The sequence below is a fragment of the Amblyraja radiata genome, unplaced genomic scaffold (assembly GCF_010909765.2).
Source record: "Amblyraja radiata isolate CabotCenter1 unplaced genomic scaffold, sAmbRad1.1.pri scaffold_510_ctg1, whole genome shotgun sequence".
NCBI lineage: Eukaryota > Metazoa > Chordata > Chondrichthyes > Rajiformes > Rajidae > Amblyraja > Amblyraja radiata.
The window spans coordinates 1-21,613 of record NW_022630580.1 but is presented as its reverse complement, the minus strand read 5'-3'; the positions used below and the strand labels follow the sequence as shown (position 1 = coordinate 21,613).

Sequence of the window (21,613 nt, the reverse complement as noted above, 5' to 3'; positions counted from 1 at the left end):
GCCATTCAATGTGATCATGGCTGATCATCCAACAGTATCCCGTACCTGCCTTCTCTCCATACCCCCTGATCCCTTTAGCCACAAGGGCCACATCTAACTCCCTCTTAAATATAGCCAATGAACTGGCCTCAACTACCTTCTGTGGCAGCGAATTCCAGATTCACCACTCTCTGTGTGAAAAATGTTTTTCTCATCTCGGTCCTAAAGGACTTCCCCCTTATCCTTAAACTGTGACCCCTTGTTCTTGACTTCCCCAACATAAGGGAAAATCTTCCTGCATCTAGCCTGTCAAACCCCTTAAGAATTTTGTAAGTTTCTATAAGATCCCCCCCTCAATCTTATAAATTCTAGCGAGTAATAGCCGAGTCTATCCAGTCTTTCTTCATATGAAAGTCCTGCCATCCCAGGAATCAGTCTGGTCTTCCTTCTCTGCACTCCCTCTATGGCAAGAATGTCTTTCCTCAGATTAGGTGACCAAAATTATACGTTATACTCCAGGTGTGGTCTCACCAAGGCCCTGTACAACTGCAGTAGAACCTCCCTGCTCTTATACTCAAATCCTTTTGCTATGAATTCTAACATACCATTCGCTTTCTTCACAGCCTGCTGTACCTGCATTCCTACTTTCAATGACTTGTGTACCATGACACCCAGGTCTTGTTGCATCTCCCTAATCGGCCACCATTCAGAAAATAGTTTACTTTCCTGTTTTTGCCACCAAAGTGGCTAACCTCACATTTAACCACATTATACTGCATCTGCCATGCATTTGCCCACTCACTCGACCTATCCAAGTCACCTTGCAGCCTCCTAGCATCCTCCTCACAGCTAACACTGCCGCCCAGCTTCGTGTCATCCGCAAACTTGGAGATGGTGCATAATAGCTTCATAATGCAGAGCAGAAGAAATGCAGGTTGGACTGGACCCGTCCATTCCCAGTGGGATACAGTCCATGTGAGGCCAAAAGGAATTGGATTAATTTCACATCAATTTCAACACAGCCATCATTGGCCTGAATGGCCTGTTCCCGTGCTGTACTGTGCTGTGTTCTTGGACACTGCCAGGTGTGAAGTGAGTTTCACACTGTCAGGACTCTGAGAGTACAGTTTGTCAGCACAGTGTCATGGGTATATGAAGAGGCAGACCAATGCCTGTCACTATGCTCAAAACTACTGGAATATCCCATCACTGAACAGCTAATTCCCACCCCATTAGCATTGTCTCAGTCACTTCTCCATATATTCATTGTTGTTCTTCACAGAGTGTCGCTGAGCTTGTGGTAAAGGGAAACCGCAGAGACAGTTCCACACTCTTCCTCAGTCTGGTGATGGAGAAGGGTAACTGTGCCCGGTGGGTGATGTGGGAATCCTTTGTGAAAATGCAGAATGAATTACCAAAACTGAACAAAATACTGAAAGAAATCCAGGAGCTCGGTACGGTAAATCAACACACTGAACTGAATATCACATTGAAACACTGGAGTTAACAATGTTATTCAAGTCTGGTTTAATGAATGCTCGTTGATTTGAACAGGTCCTGATCCAGAAGAATACATGAACATCACCAGAGGTTTAACTGAATTACCCTCTCATATGGAAGGTGAATGTTGAAATGTACAGTTCACACCAATGACGTTAGAATTTATGTAATACTGAACTGTTCAGAGCTTTGCAGAATGGGAAATCAGAAGATTAAAGGCTAAGCAATTGTTAGACTGACACGGGGATTCACTATGGATTGCTTCTTTGTCTGCAGATTCAGGTTTAGCTTAGTTTAGTGTATTGTCACATATACTGAGGTACGGTGAACAGCTTTTGTTGCGTATTATCCAGTCAGCAAAAAGACAATACATGATTATAATCGAGCCATTTACAGTATAGATAAACTATGAGGGAATAACGTTTAGTGCAAGGGAAAACGAGGAAAGTCCAATCAAGGATAGTCCGAGCGTAACCAAAGAGGTAGCTAACCAAAGAGTCAGTGAATTGATTTAATTGAAGGATATTGAACTAATTCTTGTAGTTTTTAATGTTGAGTTTTGAGTTGAGCCACCTAACATGGTGACATTATCTGCCTTTTCCTATGCAAGATGTTCAACAGAAACACAAGGAGACTCTGCGAGCACAGACTGAAACACTGAGAGTGAACACCATCCTGATGAACGAGAAGGTTAAGGTTTTCCAGCTGCTTGATCGATACGCTGATCTCACAATCATCTCCACTGTTCGAGATCGGACACTGGTGGAACATGAGCTGCTGGCAAGAGGCCGGGACCATGAAGAGTGGAGAGAGGAATGTCTCCGGAGAGAACTGGAAAAAATCAGGACAGATCAATTGTTCCACAGCAGCTTTTCCCGGAGTAAATCCCGATCTGGGAGTTCAGCATCGGTAGCCGGAGTCGCGGGGATCGGAAAAACAACAATGGTGCAAAAGATAGTTCATGACTGGGCCATGGGGAAAATATACCCACACTTCCAGTTTGTCTTCAGTTTCAAATTCCGGGATTTGAACACTATTAACTGCAGAGTAACCCTGAGGGAACTGATTCTGGATCAGTATCCTTACTTTGGGAATATCCTGGGAGAGGTCTGGAAGAACCCAGAGGGATTGCTGTTTATATTCGACGGTTTGGATGAATTCAAGGGCAAAATCGATTTTGCTGACAGTCGGAGAGATACAGAACCTAAGCACCAGTGTCCAGATCCCGAGTGGTGGTGTGAAGTGTCTGACATTGTGTACAGTTTAATCCAGCACAAGCTGCTCCCAGGGTGTTCAGTGCTAGTGACCACCCGCCCCACTGCGTTACATTTACTGGAAAAGGCAGAAATCAGTGTCTGGTCTGAAATCCTGGGATTTGTAGGTGAGGAACGGAAGGAATATTTCACCAGGTATTTTGAAGATCAGACGGTGGCAGCAGCTGTTTTCAAACACGTGAAGGAGAACGAGATCCTGTACACCATGAGCTACAACCCCTCCTACTGCTGGATCCTCGGCCTGACACTGGGCCCCTTCTTCACACAAACACACCAGGACCCGCAGCGAGTTCCCAAGACCATCACCCAACTATATTGCTACTTTATTTACAACATTCTGAAAAACCACGGCCGTGAGATTGAGAGCCTCCGTGAGGTGTTACTGAGGGTTGGTCAGATGGCCTTCACTGGAGTGTCGAAGAAGAACATCGTGTTCACAGATGAAGATTTGATCAAATACAATCTGCAGCCTTCCCAGTTCCTGTCCGGGTTCCTGATGGAACTTTTGGAGAGAGAGGATTCAGCCCGGAGTGTGGTGTACACCTTCCCGCACCTCACCATCCAAGAGTTTGTAGCCGCACTCGCACAATTCCTGACTGTAGATCCCAGGAATATCGTGAAACTCCTGTCTGAAGCCCACAGCACGAGAGACGGGCGATTTGAAGTATTTCTCCGTTTTGTCGCTGGTCTCTCCTCCCCACGGGCAGCTCGGGTCCTGGAGGAGTTTCTGGGTCCATTTCCTAATGAAACAATCTGCCGAGTGATTGACTGGGTGAAGGAGGAGTTTCAACGTCAGATTAGAAATGCAGGGAGTATGTTTGGTAAAAGGAGGCTCCTGAACACGCTGCACTACCTGTTTGAGTCTCAGAATCCTGGACTGGCTCAGCAGACACTGGGATCTGTGGAAATACTTTCATTCCGTGGACTGGGACTGACCCCGATTGACTGTGCGGTCCTGTCTCATGTCATCAGGTTCTGTGATACAATCAAACACCTCAATCTGGGGAGCTGCCGCATTCAGTGTGAAGGTCTCCGACGGCTGGGACCGGCTCTGCACAACTGTCAGGAATTGAGGTAACACTAACACTGAACTGTAAAATTGTTCCACTATTTTGTTATTCCGTCCAGCACCCCTTCTATGGGGCCGAGCGGCCGTCACTATGCTCAGCCCATCCTATTTTACTCTCCCTCCCCCGGGTCACGCGTGTTGCCTGCCGCCGTTCTCTGCACGGGGAACATTTCCCGGTCGTCGGTCGGGGAATGAGAATAAATGGTGAAAGTCATCAAACACCACAACCACAGAGATTTTAATCAATCAACCAATCAGTTTTATTCGTGCAAGTGAAATGAATTTGCCAGCAGCAGTACAATGAATAGAACACACAAAAACACAATAAAAATGTAACACAGACATCCACCACAGCATTCATCACTGTGGTGGAAGGCACAGAACTTGGCTAGTCCTCCTCCATTTTCCCCCGTGGTCGGGACCTCAACCCTCCGCAGTCGCCGCTGCAGGCGTCTAGATGTTCAGACAAGGTAAAGTCCAGGTAAATCCTGAATCGGTGCTTCCCCACCAGAGACCATGGCTTCAGGTTAGTGCAGGCCGCAGGCTGGCGGTCGGAGATTTAAAGTTCCCGCCGCGCCGCAGCAGACCGCAGGGCCAGCGGTCGATGCTCCTCTCCAGGGATCCCCGGCGTGGGACCACGCTCCTGATGGTAAGTCCCCGCCGCGCCCGCGGTAGAAGTAGGCCGCAGGCCTGCGGTCGGAGCTCTTCTTCTCCTGCGTCCTCAACGAGGGATCCCATGCTGCGGACGCTGTGCCAGCTGGAGCTCCACAGACTGCGGCATCAGGCTGCCGCGGGCCAGCGAACAGAGCACCCCCCTCCGGCGACCCCCGGCGAGGGCTTGCCCGCTCTACGCCGAGTGTCCACGCTGCTGAAGCCCCGGGCGCGTCCCCAGGAAAGGCCGCACCGATCCTCGATGTTAGGCCACGGTGGAGGCGACATGCTAAAAGTTGCCTCTCCGTGGAGGAGGCGACCAAAACGGTTTCCCCCTTACCCCCCCCCCCCCCCCCCCCACACAAGACACACAGAGACGTTAAAAACATACATTTAAACACACTAAAAAAACGAAAAAATAGAAAAAAACTGACATGCTACTGGTGTTGTTCAATAATGTGCTGAGGTGTTTCCATAAATATCCGTTTGGGAGAAGTTATCTATCTCAGCCTCGCCGGGGTTTGTATCCGTTTGTTTCTTACTCTGTCTGTTTGTGTTTAGACTGGGAGGCAACGACCTGGGAGATTCTGGAGTGAAACTGGTGTCTGCGGCTCTGAGGAACCCGGACTGTAAAATACAGAGACTGAGGTAAGTCCTAGACTGTGAGAGATTGTGTTTACAGTCACTGGGTGTTTGACACTGAACATTAACATGATCAGTAATTGTGTCACTGATAAACACTGGTGATTTGCACCGTCTCCTGTCTCTCTGTGTCCCTCACCCTCACTCTCTCTCATCTCCAGGCTGTACAGTGTCGGTCTCACAGATTCTGGAGCCGAGGATCTCGTCTCCGCTCTCAGTACAAACCACACGGTGACGTGGCTGTGGCTGAGTGATAATAAACTTGGAGATTCTGGAGTGAAACTGGTGTCTGCGGCTCTGAGGAACCCGGACTGTAAAATACAGAGACTGTGGTAATGTCCCAGACTGTGAGAGATTGTGTTTACACTCACTGGGTGTCTGACATTGAACACTAATATTATCAGTAATTGTGTCACTAATAAACACTGGGAATTTGCACCATCTCCTGTCTCTGTGTCCCTCACCCTCACTCTCATCTCCAGGCTGAGCCGTGTCGGTCTCACAGATTCTGGAGCCGAGGATCTCGTCTCCGCTCTCAGTACAAACCGCTCACTGACGGAGCTGGAGCTGAGATACAACTCCCTCACAGACCGATCTGTCCCCACTCTTCGCCACCTCATACTGAACCATCCGAGTCTGAAGCAGATCATGTGAGTGTTTGTGTTAATGTTTAATGTGATAAAATATCAGGGGATCCATCCATCTGCGGGCTTCTTTCTCCTGTGATTTTGTTCTGTAAATGTTGATGAAATATTAACCTCAGTCCCTGTTATTGACACTGTTGTTTCATCTGTTTATTTCCTCTTTATTACTCGACTTGTTTCAGGCTGGAGGGGAATAAGTTCAGTCCGGGGAGAAGGAACTTAGGTCACTGCAGGAACCCGGACTGAGTGTGACCGTGTGAACATCTCGTGGTTTAAACGTCACCGCCCTGGGGACCAGAATATTGTTGGCAAATTCCCCGCCCTCCCCTTCTTTTCTGGTCCGAGAACACTAATGCAATTATCAAGAAAGCACATCAGCGCCTCTACTTCCTGAGAAGATTACGGAGAGTCGGTTTGTCAAGGAGGACTCTCTCTAACTTCTACAGGTGCACAGTAGAGAGCATGCTGACCGGTTGCATCGTGGCTTGGTTCGGCAACTTGAGCGCCCTGGAGAGGAAGAGACTACAAAAAGTAGTAAACACTGCCCAGCCCATCATCGGCTCTGACCTTCCTTCCATCGAGGGGATTTATCGCAGTCGCTGCCTCAAAAAGGCTGGCAGTATCATCCAAAAGACCCACACCATCCTGGCCACACACTCATCTCCCTGCTACCTTCAGGTAGAAGGTACAGGAGCCTGAAGACTACAACAACCAGGTGCAGGAATAGTTACTTCCCCACAGCCATCAGGCAATTAAACCTGGCTCGGACAAAACTCTGAACATTAATAGCCCATTATTTGTTATTTGCACTTTATCAGCTTATTTATTCATGTGTTTTGTAGTCCATGCCTATTATGTTCTGTGTGCTGAAGCAAAGCAAGAATTTCATTGTCCTGTCAGGGACACATGACAATAAACTTCAAATTGAACTAAACCCCGACACTTCCCGGGCCGGCCGGCCGGTGACGCCAAAGGCGACCCTGCCTGCTGTCACGTGACCCGGGTACGCGGCGCTGCTGCTGATGCCGGATATCTGGTGCTGCCTGTTTGCCTGCCCTCCAGTGGGGAACGGAGGAATTGCAGCGGGGGGGGGGGGACCTGCAGGATCCCGGATGTGACTTTATCATCAGCGGTCCCCGCTCTTGCTGCGGGTTGATGGTGACAACTGTATCCATTTGTCGTAGAAGATTAAACATGATTCTGGTGGATTCCAGACCAGGTCATCGGAGATGTCCTCAATCTTCAGGGAAAGGGGGTGAATCATTGAAACGCTTTGAGTTGTGTCAGTGTATTGCACCACATCCTGAATATAATGGCGTGTTTGAGAAACTCACCACCACTGTACGGGATATTCTTTGTGACTGCGCTGTAATTAGAGAGAAGTGTAGATTGGTTACTTCTTACTAACCAATTGTAGTGCTTGTTAGTAGAAGCTCCGCCTACTATGCGGTTTATATTATCAGAAGTCTGCTTAAGTAATTAGCAAAGATACTAGAGTGGAGCAAGATAGACCACTCCTGCAAAATCCAATGGACTGACGTGTAGTACGCAACGGAGCGTAACTTCCGCCATTTCAGTAGGCCCGACCCGACTTCAGTTATGCCTCTCGCAGTGTAATCAGGGTTGCGGGGGAACAAGTGTTCAAGAAGGAACTGCAGATGCTGGTAGATCGAAGGTACACAAAAATGCTGGAGAAACTCAGCGGGTGCAGCAGCATCTATGGAGCGAAGGAAATAGGCGACGTTTCGGGCCGAAACCCTTCTTCAGACTGATGGGGGGTGGGGGGGAGAAGGAAGGAAAAAGGGAGGAGGAGGAGCCCGAGGGCGGGGGGATGGGAGGAGACAGCTCGAGGGTTAAGGAAGGGGAGGAGACAGCAAGGGCTAGCAAAATTGGGATAATTCAATGTTCATGCCATGCAAGCAACCTAGGCGGAATATGAGGTGCTGTTCCTCCAATTTCCGGTGTTGCTCACTCTGACAATGGAGGAGACCCAGGACAGAGAGGTTGGATTGGGAATGGGAGGGGGAGTTGAAGGGCTGAGCCACCGGGAGTTTAGGTAGGTTATTGCGGACTGAGCGGAGGTGTTCGGCGAAACGATCGCCCAACCTCCGCTTGGTCTCACCGATGTAAATCAGCTGACATCTAGAGCAGCGGATGCAGTAGATGAGGTTGGAGGAGATACAATTGAACCTTTGTCGTACCTGGAACGACTGCTTGGGTCCTTGAATGGAGTCGAGGGGGGAGGTGAAGGGACAGGTGTTGCTTTTCTTGCGGTTGCAACGGAAAGTGCCCGGGGAGGGGGTGGTACGGGAGGGAAGGGAAGATTTGACAAGGGAGTTGCGGAGGGAGCAGTCTTTGCGGAAGGCAGACATAGGGGGAGATGGGAAGATGTGGCGAGTGGTGGGGTCACGTTGGAGGTGGCGGAAATGGCGGAGGATTATTTGTTGTATTTGCTGGCTGGCGGGGTGAAAGGTGAGGACTAGGGGGACTCTGCCCTTGTTGCGAGTGCGGGGATGGGGAGAGAGAGCAGTGTTGCGGGGTATGGATGAGACCCTGGTGCGAGCCTCATCTATGGTGCCGGAGGGGAATCCCCGTTCCCTGAAGAACGAGGACATTTCCGATGCCCTGGTGTGGAACGTCCGGTTGGCATGAACATTGAATTATCCCAATTTTGCTAGCCCTTGCTGTCTCCTCCCCTTCCTTAACCCTCGAGCTGTCTCCTCCCATCCCCCCCGCCCTCGGGCTCCTCCTCCTCCCTTTTTCCTTCCTTCTCCCCCCCACCCCCCATGAGTCTGAAGAAGGGTTTCGGCCCGAAACGTCGCCTATTTCCTTCGCTCCATAGATGCTGCTGCACCCGCTGAGGTTCTCCAGCATTTTTGTGTACCTTGCGGGGGAACAATTTGTGTTTACTATGTTTATAGTATCTTTGCTCGGACATTATGTCATATTATGTGTATTGGTCATTAGTGTAAGTATCTGCTAGTTACTGTAACACCATGCAGATGAATGCTGTGAGTGGACATTAATAAACATGTGTTGTACCTTGACGTGCGTACAACTCGACTCAATATAAGCAGTACAGCACAAGAATGAACCCTTCGGCCCACAATATTTGTGCTTCAACACATTTGTGTATCAGCTGAAGTTACCCACTCATCCATTACTCTCCCTACCTTGTAACATAGAAACATAGAAAATAGGTGCAGGAGTAGGCCATTCGGCCCTTCGAGCCTGCACCTCCATTCAATATGATCATGGCTGATCATCCAACTCAGTATCCTGTACCTGCCTTCTCTCCATACCCCCTGATCCCTTTAGCCACAAGGGCCACATCCAACTCCCTCTTAAATATAGCCAATGATATGGCTTCAACTACCTTCTGTGGCAGGGAATTCCAGAGATTCACCTCTGTGTCATAAATGTTTTCCTCATCTCGGTCCTAAATGATTTCCCCCTTATCCTTAAACTGTGACCCCTTGTTCTGGACTTCCCCAACATCGGGAACAATCTTCCTGCATCTAGCCTGTCCAACCCCTTAAGAATTTTGTAAGTTTCTATAAGATCCCCCCTCAATCTTCTAAATTCTAGCGAGTACAAGCCGAGTCTATGCAGTCTTTCTTCATATGAAAGTCCTGACATCCCAGGAAACAGTCTGGTGAACCTTCTCCGTACTCCCTCTGTGGCAAGGATGTCTTTCCTCAGATTAAGAGACCAAAACTGTACGCAACACTCCAGGTGTGGTCTCACGAAGGCCCTGTACAACTGCAGTAGAACCTCCCTGCTCCTAAACTCAAATCCTTTTGCTATGAAAGCTAACATACCATTCGCTTTCTTCACTGCCTGCTGCACCTGCATGCCTACTTTTAATGACTGGTGTACCATGACACCCAGGTCTCATTGCATCTCCCCTTTTCCTAATCGGCCACCATTCAGATAATAGTCTACTTTCCTGTTTTTGCCACCAAAGTGGATAACCTCACATTTATCCACATTATACTGCATCTGCCATGCATTTGCCCACTCACCCATCCTATTCAAGTCACCTTGCAGCCTCCTAGCATCCTCCACACAGCTAACACTGCCCCCCAGCTTCGTGTCATCCGCAAACTTGGAGATGATGCATTCACTTCCCTCGTCCAAATCATTAATATATATTGTAAATAGCTGGGGTCCCAGCATGAGCCTTGCGGTACCCCACTAGTCACTGCCTGCCATTCTGAAAAGGACCCGTTTACTCCTACTCTTTGCTTCCTATCTGCCAGCCAGTACTCTATCCACATCAATACTGAACCCCCAATACCGTGTGCTTTAAGTTTGTATACTAATCTCTTATGTGGACGCTGTCGAAAGCCTTCTAAAATTCCAGATATAACACATCCACTGGTTCTCCCCTATCCACTCTACTAGTTACATCCTCGAAAGATTCTATTAGATTCGTCAGACATGATTTACCTTTCATAAATCCATGCTGACTTTGTCCAATGATTTCACCACTTTCCAAATGTGCTGCTATCCCATCTTTAATAACTGATTCTAGCAGTTTCCCCACTACAGATGTTAGACTAACTGGTCTGTAATTCCCCGTTTTCTCTCCCTCCCTTTTTAAAAAGTGGGGTTACATTAGCTACCCTCCAATCCTCAGGAACTAATCCAGAATCTAAAGAGTTTTGAAAGATTATTACTAATGCATCCACTATTTCTGGAGCTACTTCCTTAAGTACTCTGGGATGCAACCTATTTGGCCCTGGGGATTTATCGGCCTTTAATCTATTCAATTTACCTAACACCACTTCCCGGCTAACCTGGATTTCACTCAGTTCCTCCATCTCATTTGACCCGCGGTCCCCTGCTATTTCCGGAAGATTATTTATGTCTCCCTTAGTGAAGACAGAACCAAAGTAGGTATTCAATTGGTCTGCCATGTACTTGTTCTCCATGATCAATTCACCTGTTTCTGACTGCAAGGGACCTACATTTGTTTTAACTAATCTTTTTCTCTTCACATATCTATAAAAACTTTTGCAGTCAGTTTTTATGTTCCCTGACAGTTTTCTTTCATAATCTATTTTCCCATTCCGAATTAAGCCCTTTATACTCCTCTGCAGGGCTCTGAATTTCTCCCTGTCCTCTGGTAGGCGGCTTTTTCTGGCTAATTTGTATGCTTCATCTTTTGTTTTGATACTATCCCTGATTTCCCTTGTTATCCACGGATGCACTACCTTCCCTGATTTTTCTTTTGCCAAACTGAGATGAACAATTGTTGTAGTTCATCCATGCAGTCTTTAAATGCCTTCCATTGCCTATCCACCGTCAACCCTTTAAGAATCAATCGCCAGTCTATCTTGGCCAAATCACGTCTCATACCCTCAAAGTTACCTTTCTTTTAGTTTAGAACCCTTGTTTCTGAATTAATTATGTCACTCTCCATCCTAATGAAGAACTCAACCATATTATGGTCACTCTTGCCCAAGGGGCCACGCACAACAAGACTGTTAACTAACCCTTCCTCATTACTCAATACCCAGTCTAGAATAGCCTGCTCTCTCATTGGTTCCTCTACATGTTGGTTTAGAAAACTATCCCGCATACATTCCAAGAAATCCTCTTCCTCAGCACCCCTGCCAATTTGATTCACCCAATCTATATGTAGATTGAAGTCACCCATTATAACTGTTTTACCTTTGTTGCACGCATTTCTAATTTCCTGTTTGATGCCATCCTCAACTCCGCTACTACTGTTAGGTGGCCTGTACACAACACCCACTAGCGTTTTCTGCCCCTTAGTGTTTCGCAGCTCTACCCATATCGATTCCACATCCTCCAAGCTAATGTCCTTCCTTTCTATTGCGTTAATCTCCTCTAACCAGCAACGCTACCCCACCTCCTTTTCCGTTCTGTCTATCCCTCCTGAATATTGAATATCCCTGGATGTTCAGCTCCCACCCTTGGTCATCCTGGAGCCATGTCTCCGTGATCCCAACTATATCATAGTCAATAGCTATCTGCACATTCAACTCATCCACCTAATTAAAAAATGCTCCTTGCATTGAGACACAAATCCTTCAGGCTTGTTTTTACAACCCTCTTACTCCTTATACAAATATGTTGAAAAGTGGCCCTTTTTGATTTTTGCCCTGGATTTGTCTGCCTGCCACTTTTATTTTTCACCTTGCTACCTATTGCTTCTACCCTCATTTTCCACCCCTCTGTCTCTTCGCTCACACATTTAAGAAACCCTTTCCCTTTACTTCCATCATCGACTATCCCATTTGACATCCCACCCCCCTTATTCAGTTTAAAACCACCCGTGGACTCTTGTATTCTTGCTCACTGAAATATCTCTCGTATGCTAGAATGAAGACGACATTCTCCAAGCCTCTTGAATTGCCGCTTCCAGCCTCTTGCGGTAATGATTTGTTCATTCCAGCCGCTGCGAATCATCACACCTTTCCAGGAGCTCTGTCATCGAAGACATTGGAGGAGCTGTGATGAATAAAAATAATGGAATTATCAAGGGTTGTCTGTTTTCTTCCAGCAATAGCTGCACTTGGAGTGTCACCACCCCACTCTGCTATAAGGCAGACCACATGACGGAGATGAGGCGCTCCGATCAGCGGGTTGCTGTCAGGCCACGCGCCGGATCTACCCGCACCCTGCACGGAGGGAGGGAGTCCCGGCTGTGATCCTCGACTTGCCCTGACAATGGTCCCCAGGCTGTTGCTGTAACTTATTCCCTGCGGCATCTAAACAATGCGCTGACTCACAACAATTGTCCCTCTCCCACTGTTCAATCCCACGGGTGCATTCTCTTCTTGATTCTGGATGGACACAATGTCAACACATTTTGACAGAATACACCGTTGCGACATTAAACGCGACTTATTCTCACACTTTAGCTTTAGCATTCAGAGTTCAGAGGCACAGTATGCAAACAGGCCCTTCGGCCCAGCGAGTCCATGCCAATCATCAATCCATCACCCGCTCACACTAGTTTTATGTTATCTCACGTTCTGCATATTAGGGGCACATTTACAGAGGGCAATTGATGTTCATGCCAGCATGCCATAGGGATGTGGGAGGAAACACACGCTGTCATAAGAAAAACGTGCAAACTCCACATAAACAGTGGCCGTGGTTAGAACGAACCAGAGTCTCCGGTGCCGTGAGCCAGCGGTTCTACCAGCTGCACTACTGTGCCCACACTTATTATTGTCACATGTACTGAGAAACAGTGACAATATTTTGTTTGCATGCTGTCCAATCTAATCAGGTAATATTATACATAAATACGACCAAGCCAAGCACAAGTACAGCAGGTAGAGTGAAGAGAGTGCTGAATATAGTTTTCTCAGCATGTAGCGATACAGTTTCAGAGAAAACGTCCAACGTCCGCAATGAAATAGTTTGTAAAAATAAGGACTGTGTCCCCACACAGGCCACAACTCACCAATGGAAGAATCTTTCAGTAGACTGATAACATCATAATAAAAATGCACACGATTCACAGCAACGTGGTTCTATAAATTCAGAACCAGTTTACTGAGAAGACAGAGGGTTGTTCTTGTGGCTGGGGGTCTGTGGCATCACTGGGGTGCACAGCTTTAAGCTGAAAGGGGTGGAATTCAAAGGAGATGTGCGGGTGAAGTTATTTATACAGAGGATGGTGGGTGCCTGGAACACGCTGCCAGGTGTGGTGGTCGGGGCATATACTGTACCATAGTGGTATTGAAGCTTTTTGATATGCAGGGAATGGAAAAATATGGATTATGTGAAGGCAGTGGAGATGAGTTTTATTTGGCATTGGTCCGCATGGACATTGTGGACCGTAAATACCTTTCCTGTTCCGTAGATTACTGTGCTCTATCTACCTTTGTTGATATACCTATTATTTTCCATTTTGCCTTGTTACTTCAAACACGTCTCTTGCATCCTGTAATCGTAATGATATAATGTGATAATATTAACGGTTTGTTTTCAACTTTCTTTCTAATGTAGACATTTCAGATTATTTCTCTGTTGCTACGTGGCAGAATGACAAAGTCACACCACACAGACAGGGATGCTTCATCCAGACGTGTCGACCAACCTGCCCTATCTGAGCCAGCCCTATTTGTCCATGTTTGCCATTATCATTCCAAACCTTTCTTGCCCATGTACCTGCCCAGAATCTGAAGGGCATCTCCCTGTCAAGGCTGATGGTGGATGCTGGTGAGAGAATGGCATTGAAGAGCTTTGAGATAGGGCCGTGGATATACAGGGAATCTGGGAATATTGATTTGAAAGTTACACAATAGAAACAGGGTATTCAGTTTATTGACTCCACGGAGACGATCGATCGATCTCCCACTTATCCTGCAAACTTCACCTGAGCAGATTAGTTTAACCTGGCATCATGTTGGGCACAGACAGCATGAAGGGTCTGTTCTTGTACTGCAGTGTACCAGTTTACATAGAATTTTCCAACCTCTTTCAATACTTCCTAGTCCCTTCCCTTCTCTCCTTATCCCAATATATAACCTATTCCCCATCCGTAAATTTCCACAACCATTCCACCCAAATCTCTCCACTGGCTTTACATTTCACGTCATTCAAACAACTTGCCGCGTAACAAGACCTTTGACTCGTTTTCCCTTGAGTCTCATTTTAGTCCGGGTTTCATCTCTAACCATCTGACAATCAACACCCCCCTCACCACCTCATCCATATTCAACTTTCCCATGCCAGGCTCCCACCACTTTCCGCATTCTCTCCCCAACGACAATCAATCCTTTCCGGTTCAGGCCTATTTTGACATTCCTAATTCCCTGGTTCTCTCTCATTTCCCCATTAAACCTCTAACAACTCACTGGGAGTAGTTTCCCATCCCTGACAAACATTCACTCATCAGACCTTCAACATCCTTTGGTCACCAAGGCTCACAAAATTTAACTTCTTTGCTTCTTCCGCTAATTGTCACGCTGAGTCTGAACAGTTCTCTCACTTATAAAAACCTCTAATCATCACATGTTTGTTCCCCTCTAGTAGCTGCTCCCAGACAGTCTTTATACCAATCAAATGACCCTAATGCAGACAGACCTGCCCTATCATTCCTGTACTCTCTCCGGCTCGGGTCTCTCGGCCTTCCGTTGATTCCCTATTCCCTCTCCCCGTATGTGCTGCAGGTCAGGCAATCTGATCCATTGTTCGCAGGGGCGGATAACCTGGGGGAGCCAGAGGGGACACGTCCCCGCCATGTTTTGAGAGGTGGGGAACATCCCCCCCCCCCAAGTTTTTGTGATCCGATTTTAAAATGGCCGCTTTCCGCGAGGCAGTTGGGGTGGGACTGAAGATAGAGCACGGTGATTGGAGGAGGGAGACGTGGCACAGATCTGCACCTCATCCGCAGGCAGGATCGATCCCAGCCGGGTCTCCGGCGCTGTCCCGAGTGCCCACTCCCCCCCCCCATGGGTGGCCAGAGAGGTCGGCAGTCAGACACGAGCTGTACCCCCAGGCCCACAGCCAGCACGGAGAAACAGCCCTAAACCCAGCTCAACTCTGCCTGTCCTGCCAGGTGAACCTGCCTGGACGCGGGAAATATTGAAATATGGCATTTATATCTGGCGTAATTCTGCAACACACCGTCGTCTGTCCTCGTTGTCGAGGCCACTGGATCTCCTCCCTGGTCCGCTCCATCAGTCATGGTGGTGAATGCCATTCACACGTCCCGCTGCTCTGTAATACACAGATTCAAAGCCGGTATTAGACAACAATTGCAAGGAGCAGGACAACACTTTCAGCTGATGACATCACACGCTGTCCAGTGTGTAGGACAGAACTGCAGATGTTGGTTTAAATCACAGATTGACACAAAATGCTGGAGTAACTCAACGGGACAAGCAGCACCTCTGGAGAGAAGCGTTTTTTTTAAACGGGTGACGTTTCAGGTCAAGACCCTTCTTCAGACTGATTCAGTCCCTCCAACACATGCTTATCTTATCAAAGCCCCTAAATCAATGGAACAAACATACGTTGGAGACAGCACTAATGGCAAAGTATCTTTGCAGGAAATAAGATGGGGGAACTCGTAGTCTGGTTAGCTCTAGAAATTAGGTTTATTTGGAACACTAAATGAACCTATTAGGAGCAGGAATATGACACTTATGCCACCACCCCCCCCCCCCACACTCACCCACCCCCACACTCACCCCCCCCCCCACCCCCCACCCTCATCAACCACCCCCCCCCCCACACTCACCCACCACCCCCCCCACACTCACCCACCCCCACTCACCCACCCCCCCTCACTCACCCACCCCCCCCACACTCACCCACCCCCCCCTCACTCACCCACCCCCCCCCCCCACACTCACCCACCCCCCCCCACACTCACCCACCCCCCACTCACCCTCCACCCCCACACTCACCCACCACCCCCACACTCACCCCCCCCCCCCCACACTCACCCACCCCCCACCCTGGTTCTGGACTCACCCAACATTGGGAACATTTTTCCTGCATCTAGCTTGTCCAGTCCTTTTATAATTTTATATGTTTCTATAAGATCTCCCCTCATCCTAAACTCCAACAAATACAAGCCTAGTCTTTTTAATCTTTCCTCATATGACAGTCCCGCCATCCCAGGGATCAATCTCATGAACCTATGCTGCACTGCCTCAATCACAAGAATGTCCTTCCTCAAATTAGGAGACCAAAACTGTACACAATACTCCAGATCTGGTCTCACCAGAGCCCATTACAACTGCAGAAGAACCTCTTTACTCCTATACTGAAACCAAGACCAAAGAGATGGTGGTTAAGTTTGGCAGGTCCAAGCTCCCCCTTCAGCCGGTTAACACTGCAGGTGTGGACATTGAGATGGTGCAGACATATAAATATCTGGGAGTGCACCTGGATAACAAACTGGACTGGTCTATCAACACCGATGCCCTCTACTAATTTGAGGAATGTTTCTTTAAATTTCCATACCCAAAAAAAGTTACAAAAGTCACATGTTATCCTGGTCAATAGATTTGTGTAAATGCCGTACTTCCACTCACATACCTGACAGACAGTCCCAACTCGTTAGTTCTCATTTCATTATTCAAATCTGTACAAAATGCCTTCCATGCTACAAATCCTCAAAATATATTTTCCTCTTGTTACCATTCTGCTGCACCGTCTCCTGGGATCACTCTCTCCGCTGTGACCAGAGGGTGATAAAAACGAGCAACACTCCTTTACTCTGGCAAGAGGAAGTTGCTGGCCAAAAATAAATGAAAACTGGAATAACATGTTCAACATCTGACGCCCCAATATCATTATAAATAATTACCGTGAACGTTGGGCCATTTAGTAACTGAAACAAATTCCAACATTTACTTTACAAATGTATAGATCTGTGTCATTGTGCAACATGAATCTCCACCAACACATTCAATGGCAAAACGTAGCCTATTGCACTTTATCTGTTTATTTATGTGTGTATATATATATATATATATATTCTATGGTATATGGACACACTGATCTGTATTTATGCCGACAATATTCTGTTGTGCTGCTGCTAAGCAAGAATTTCATTGTCCTATCTGGATCAAATGACAATAAACTCTCTTGACTTGACATGACCAGATGGCGATAAAAATGTGCAACTCTCCATACAGGCGGCTCAGAAAGGCCTTTACTCTGGCAATTGAGGACGTTTTATCAGCAAAAATATCTGATACCAGAAATAGCAAGCTGACGGTTTCATTATGAAATAGTTCCCTGAACATTCAACCATTTAGAAAGTGTAAAACATTTGCTGTGACTCCAGCAGACTGCTCAGCTCATTCAACACATCAAGTGTTGGTTACAACGTTTATACAAGTGTGTGTGATGGATGTGCAGCATGAATCTCCAGAAACACATCCAATGACAAAACACAGCAGCAGCAGCTGTTGCTCAACATGACTTTTCTGCTTCAAACTATCACTGGGACACATTTACTCACAACAATAAATTCAATGTGTTGCTGACAGATAAGAGAAAATCACATTCAATGGGGGAATTTAACCCAAGTCTCTCCCCAAGATTAGAGCCGTCCACTGGGGAGGGGTGGACAAAATACTCACCAATGGACGGATGTCAATCTGATGTCCTCGCTCCCCGGCCCTGAGTCTCCCCGCCCGTCTGGACAGTAGGGCCCCACTCCCCACAGCAGCCCCGAGTCTCCCCGCCCGACTGCCAGTCCCTAAAATGGCCGCCTATGGCTTCACTCCTATTGACTTCAATGGGAAACTGCCAGTATTTAAGATGGCCGCCTATGGCTTCACTCCTATTGACTTCAATGGGAAACTGCCAGTATTTAAGATGGCCGCCTATGGCTTCACTCCTATTGACTTCAATGGGAAACTGCCAGTAGTTAAGATGGCCGCCTATGGCTTCACCCCTATTGACTTCAATGGGAAACTGCCAGTATTTAAGATGGCCGCCTATGACTTCACTCACATTGACGTCAATGGAAAACTGCCAGTATTTAAGATGGCCGCCTATGACTTCACTCGCATTTTCAATGGGAAACTGCCAGTAGTTAAGATGGCCGCCTATGGCTTCACCCCTATTGACATCAATGGGAAACTGCCAGTAGTTAAGATGGCCGGCTATGGCTTCACTCCCATCTACTTCAATGGAAGACTGCCAGTAGTTAAGATGGCCACCTATGGCTTCACTCCCATTTACTTCAATGGGAGACTGCAAGTAGTTAAGATGGCCGCCTATGGCTTCACCCCTATTGACTTCAATGGAGCCGTTGAGTCCACTGGGGAGCGGCGGACAAAATACTCAGTGATGTCCTTGCTCCCCAACCCTGAGTCTCCCCGTTCCCGGACAGTCTGGCCCGCTCCCCACAGCGGCCCTGAGTTCCCTCATCCGCCGCCTCTGCAACAGGTCGATCGGCAGGAAGGAAGGAAGCGCCTCGAGGCAGTCCATTCAAAATGGCGCCAACAATCGACCCCACGCGGGCGCGTTCTCAATGGCCACCCGACTTGGCGGGAAGAGGCAGCGCACGGGGACGCCGGCAGCCAATGGGATGCATGCTGATCATGGCTGATCATCCACAATCAGTATCCCGTTCCTGCTTTCTCCCCATATCCCCTGATTCCGCTATCTTTAAGAGCCCTATCGAGCTCTCTCTTTAAAGCTTCCAGAGAACCTGCCTCCACTGAGGCAGATAATTCCACAGACTCACCACTCTCTGTGTGAAAAAGTGTTTCCTCGTCTCCGTTCTAAATGGCTTACCTGACGTCCCTTGTCAGCCACAGTCACCCCTTACTCCCCTTGGAATCTTTCTTCCTCTTTGGAATGAACTGACTCTGAACCTTCTGTATCATTAAAGGATTTTAAAGGAGTAAATTGGGAGTTTGTTTTATGGGAAAGATATGGAAGAGAAATGGAGGACATTTAAAGGTGAAATTTTAAGAGTACAGAATCTTTATGTCCCTGTTCGGTTGAAAGGAAATAGTAAAAATTGGAAAGAGCCATGGTTTTCAAGGGAAATTGGACACTTGGTTCGGAAAAAGAGAGCGATCTACAATAATTATAGGCAGCATGGAGTAAATGAGGTGCTTGAGGAGTATAAAGAATGTAAAAAGAATCTTAAGAAATAAATTAGAAAAGCTAAAAGAAGATATGAGGTTGCTTTGGCAAGTAAGGTGAAAGTAAATCCAAAGGGTTTCTACAGCTATATTAATAGCAAAAGGATAACGAGGGATAAAATTGGTCCATTAGAGAGTCAGAGTGGACAGCTATCTACAGAGCCAAAAGAGATGGGGGAGATATTGAACAATTTCTTTTCTTCGGTATTCACCAAGGAGAAGGATATTGAATTATGTGAGGTAAGGGTCACAAGTAGAGTAGCTATGGAAACTATGAGATTCAAAGAGGAAGTACTGGCACTTATGAGAAGTATAAAAGTGGATAAGTCTCCAGGTCCGGACAGGATATTCCCTAGGACATTGAGGGAAGTTAGTGTAGAAATAGCAGGGGCTATGACAGAAATATTTCAAATGTCATTAGAAACGGGAATAGTGCCGGAGGATTGGCGTACTGCGCATGTTATTCCATTGTTTAAAAAGGGGTCTAAGAGTAAACCTAGCAATTATAGACCTGTTAGTTTGACGTCAGTGGTGGGCAAATTATTGGAAAGGATACCTAGAGATAATATATATAAGCATCTGGATAAACAAGGTCTGATTAGGAACAGTCAACATGGATTTGTGCCTGGAAGGTCATGTTTGACTAATCTTCTTGAATTTTTTGAAGAGGTTCCTCGGGAAATTGATGGGGGTAAAGCAGTGGATGTTGTATATATGGACTTCAGGCCTTTGACAAGGTTCCTCACGGAAGGTTGGTTAAGAAGGTTCAATTGTTGGGTATTAATGGTGGAGTAGCAAGATGGATTCAACAGTGGCTGAATGGGAGATGCCAGAGAGTAATGGTGGATGGTTGTTTGTCAGGTTGGAGGCCAGTGACTAGTGGGGTGCCACAGGGATCTGTGTTGGGTCCACTGTTGTTTGTCATGTACATCAATGATCTGGATGGTGGTGTGGTAAATTGGATTAGTAAGTAGACAGATGATACTAAGATAGGTGGGGTTGTGGATAATTAAGTAGATTTTCAAAGTCTACAGAGAGATTTATGCCGGTTGGAAGAGTGGGCTGAAAGATGGCAGATGGAGTTTAATGCTGATAAGTGTGAGGTGCTGCATCTTGGCAGGACAAATCAAAATAGGACGTACATGGTAAATGGTAGGAAATTGAAGAATGCAGTTGAACAGAGGGATCTGGGAATAACTGTGCAGTTCCCTGAAAGTGGAATCTCATGTAGATAGGGTGGTAAAGAAAGCTGTTGGTGTGCTGGCCTTTATAAATCAGAGCATTGAGTATAGAAGGTACACAAAAAAATGCTGGAGAAACTCAGCGGGTGCAGCAGCATCTATGGAGCGAAGGAAATAGGTGACGTTTCGGGCCGAAACCCTTCTTCAGACATGGAGTATAGAAGTTGGGATGTAATGTTAAAATAGTACAAGGCATTGGTGAGGACAATTCTGGAGTATGGTGTACAATTTTGGTCGCCTAATTATAGGAAGGATGTCAACAAAATAGAGAGAGTACAGAGGAGATTTACTAGAATGTTGCCTGGGTTTCAGCAACTAAGTTACAGAGAAAGGTTGAACAAGTTGGAGCTTTATTCTTTGGAGCGCAGGTTAAGGGGGAACTTGATAGAGGTCTTTAAAATGATGAGAGGGATAGACAAAGTTGATGTGGATAAGCTTTTACCACTGAGAGTAGGGAAGATTCAAACAAGGGGACCTGACTTGAGAATTAATGGACAGAAATTTAGGGGTAACATGAGGGGGAACTTCTTTACTCAGAGAGTGGTAGCTGTGTGGAATGAGCTTCCAGTGAAGGTGGTGGAGGCAGGTTCGATTTATCATTTAAAATAAATTGGATAGTAATATGGACAGGAAAGGAATGGAGGGTTATGGTCTGAGTGCAGGTAAATGGGACTAGGGGAGAATACGTGTTCGACACGGACTAGAAGGGTCGAGATGGCCTTTTTCCATGCTGTAATTGTTATATGGTTATATGTTATATGGTTATTATTCCCAGAAATACTTGCCATTGTTGTCCCACTGTCATCCCTGCTAGGGTATCTTTCCAGTCAACTTTGGCCAGCTCCTCCCTCATGGCCCCATACTCCCCTTTATTCAACTGCAACACTGACCCATCCAATTTACCCTTCTCCCTCTCCAATTGTAGATTAAACCTGACCATCTTATGGTCACTACCTCCTAATGGCTCCTTAACCTCAAGTTCCTTTATCAAATCCGATTC

General features: G+C 46.9%; 2 long non-coding RNA genes across 2 annotated transcripts; one reads left to right on the top strand and one right to left on the bottom strand.

Moving 5' to 3' along the window:
* Nucleotides 1-4,892: 4,892 nt before the first annotated feature.
* Nucleotides 4,893-6,060, top strand: LOC116970076. Its single transcript, XR_004411001.1, has 4 exons — nucleotides 4,893-5,121; nucleotides 5,277-5,447; nucleotides 5,598-5,765; nucleotides 5,942-6,060. It is a non-coding gene; the product is annotated as an uncharacterized LOC116970076 (long non-coding RNA).
* Nucleotides 6,061-12,206: 6,146 nt separating this feature from the next.
* Nucleotides 12,207-17,933, bottom strand: LOC116970077. Its single transcript, XR_004411002.1, has 3 exons — nucleotides 17,860-17,933; nucleotides 15,378-15,470; nucleotides 12,207-12,242 (listed from the first exon to the last, which is right to left on the bottom strand). It is a non-coding gene; the product is annotated as an uncharacterized LOC116970077 (long non-coding RNA).
* Nucleotides 17,934-21,613: the final 3,680 nt, after the last annotated feature.